This window comes from Mya arenaria, chromosome 3, assembly GCF_026914265.1.
Source record: "Mya arenaria isolate MELC-2E11 chromosome 3, ASM2691426v1".
In the NCBI taxonomy this organism is placed as follows: Eukaryota; Metazoa; Mollusca; class Bivalvia; order Myida; family Myidae; genus Mya; species Mya arenaria.
Genome location: NC_069124.1, coordinates 25,033,236 through 25,036,652, shown reverse-complemented (window position 1 = coordinate 25,036,652; position 3,417 = coordinate 25,033,236).

Here is a 3,417-nt window from a genome sequence, read left to right as displayed (position 1 = left end):
TAAATTGTTATCTATTCAGAATATTTTTCTTTACCTTTTATTCTAAAATAATATTAATTTAACTGTTTTATGCACAAATTATCACTCTGAAGCGTTTTTCAACTAGTTTTCAAAAAAGTCGATCAAGCACTTCAGCGACCTAGCGGCCTAGCGGCGTGAAATTAGCGGCTTGGCGGCCTAGCGGCCTAAATTGAATCCTATTTCAAAGCATGTATACAAGCATTTTCTTCAAAAACAGTGACATTTTAACTGTTTTTATTTAGACATTAACACATTAAAGCGATTATCAACATTTTTTTTTCAAAAACGTCGATAAAGCAGACAGCTAATTCAAAGCATTCAACATGCCTGTTCTTCTAAAACAATAATGTATTTACTGTTTTTATGCACAAATTATCACTCTGAACCGTTTTTCAACTTTTTTTCAAAAAAGTCGATCGAACACTTCAGCGGCCTAGCGGCGTGAAGTTAGCAGCCTAGCGGCCTGGCGGCCTAAAATGCTATCCTATTTCAAAGCATGTATACATGCATTTTCTTCTAAAACAATGATATATTAACTGTTTTTATGCACAGACTATCACTCTGAGGCGATAATCAACATATTTTTGAGAAGGAGAGGTATGATCACATGTTTTGAAAAGCTGACTGCTTGTTCGACTTTTTGAAAAAAAAAGGTTGATAATCGCCTCAGAGTGATAGTGTGCATGTATACATGCTTTGAAATAGGAAACCATTTTAGGCCGCTAGGCCGCCAGGCCGCTAACGTCACGTCGCTAGGCCGCTAGGCCGCTGAAGTGCTTGATCGACTTTTTTGGAGAAAAAAAATGAAAAACGCTTTAAAGTGATAATTTGTGCATAAAAACAGTAAAAACTTCATTGTTTTAGAAGAACAGGCATGTTTAATGCTTTGAATGAGCTGACTGCTTTATCGACGTTTTTAAAAAAAAATGTTGATAATCGCTTCAATGTGTTAATATGTGCATAAAAACAGTTAAAATATCACTGTTTTAGAAGAAAATGCATGTATACATGCTTTGAAATAGGATTCAATTTAGGCCGCTAATTTCACGCCAGTAGGTCGCTGAAGTGCTTGATCGACTTGTTTGAAAACTAGTTGAAAAACGCTTCAGAGTGATAATTTGTGCATAAAACAGTTAATTTAAAAAAAAATTAAGAATAAAAGGTAAAAGAAAAACATTCTGAATAGATAACAATTTAAGGCCGCTATGTAACTATATGAATAAAAAACTTTGATTTATTATTGTTTAAAAAAAAAACGCATTAACAATTGCTTAGAAATAGAAAAAAAATAATTAGGCCGCCAGGCCGCTAGGCCGCTAGGCCGCCAACTTCACGCCGCTAGGCCGCTAGGCCGCCAGGCCGCTAACTTCACGCCGCTAGGCCGCTAGGCCGTTAACTTCACGCCGCTAGGCCGCTAACTTCACGTACATGATTGACTTGTATCTTTACCGATCTTAAATTGACTTTAATCGAACCCAACATAAAAATAAAACATTTTATTTCGTAAACCGTTTTAAAGCCCTAAAATCTTTAATTGTATTGCAACATTTTTTATTAATCACAAAAAGTCTTCATTTGCTAAAAAGGGGCTGTGTGATTTTGGATTTCAATTTAACAGAATCGTGTGTTATTTTTTTTACAATTGTTCTCGTGAAAACATAATTATTCCCCCCGTTTATTATGATGAATTTATGAGATTAAAACTTGAATTATGTTTCGAGCACTTTTCAACCTTCAGATGACAAAACTGTTAAACATCATTCAAACAGCAAAATCCAGTGATATGGAATGATCTATTAAGCAGCTACGGTATCATGGAATACTAAATGTTATTATTTTACAGTTATCAGATGTACTCAACACGGATATGCTTTTATTTTTCCATTTACAAATCCGAGAGGGACATATTTCGCAGTGTGGAAAATTCATTGTCTCTCTTATCAATTCCACATGATAAAAATGAAACATATCGTGAATGAAATCGCATATTTATTACTCTTAATGCCTAGTTCACAGTGTTTGTTATTGATATTGATTGTTTATAAATTTGACCTTCTGCTTCCACTTTATAATATCGCAACATTACTAAGAATAGGATAATAGTGATATGCACACTTATTTGAATTGTGATTGCCTTGTGACACCTATTTAGTATCAATAATAGAGAAATGATATGTCATAATTTAATATTCTAGTATTAATTGCCATAAACATTACTGAACACTGCTTAGAACAGGATAGGATAATAGTGATATGTACACTTGTTTGAATTGTGATTGCCTTATGACGCCATATCAAGTTTGACATAGTTATTTGAAACCACAGTTGTAGGTTACACTTGACAATTAACCCCCCCCCCCCTGTCTTTTCAGTCTTGAGGTCAAACATCAAGGTCAACAGTCGTTTGAACACTTCCTCCCAACAATAATTCTATAATGGTTTTACCCAGGTACATGAAATTTGATTTAGGATGGCCTATAGATTTTCAGGGACACTTTGTCAGTCCACTTAGAGAAATAAAATGTCAAAATTTGCAAAAAAAAACAGCAACTTGATATTCAGTTAGTTTGTTTTGATATTTGATCTTTTTGAGAGACGCCAGTTATTACTAAGTTGGCTTAAACACAAGCTTAAATACGTCTATACCTGTTTATATTGCGATCAAATGCAGACGGTCCATGCTATGGATGTCTATTATGATTGTTATCACAGTCAAACTCATCAAAATATGCCCGAGGAATATCCCTGGCAAAATTCCTAGCATCGTGATTAATATATTTCGCGTGCATGTTACTTTCATAATGTTTGTTAATTAAGAAATACTGTCTGTGTAAACCTTTAGCTGCAAAGAGTGCAAATTCCATCTAATGTACTAAATTTTATTTGCATAGCAATACGTGTGTATACCCTTTAATTTTGCCTAATATCAAATGGACGTAATCGGTAAAATGCAACAAAATGTCTGCATTAATATTCTTTGAATATTCTAAATGTAAAGGAAACATTTTTGGTATCACGACCTTTATCGACACACAAAACAGATTACTTCTGCGAGACAACTTTGACTAAATTAATAAAAAATGACATAATTGTGTTTGTTAAAAACAAATTTTAAACGGATTATCAGTTCTGTCACCTTTTATGTTATTGCTTAAATTTACAAAAACAAGTATGTATTTCTTTATTTCTTATATAGGACCGCATTCAGCACATTCTCTTTGCTCTGCATTGTCTAAAAAATCATTATGTAATGACAATATTTGCACACGGAAAATTGCCGCCAGAATGTGTACCGGACACATAGCAATACAGCCTCAATACGAAGCAAGCCAATTGATTCATGATTTGCATACAAAAGAGCGATATCCTATCAGACTGCACAAGACAGATGGAATA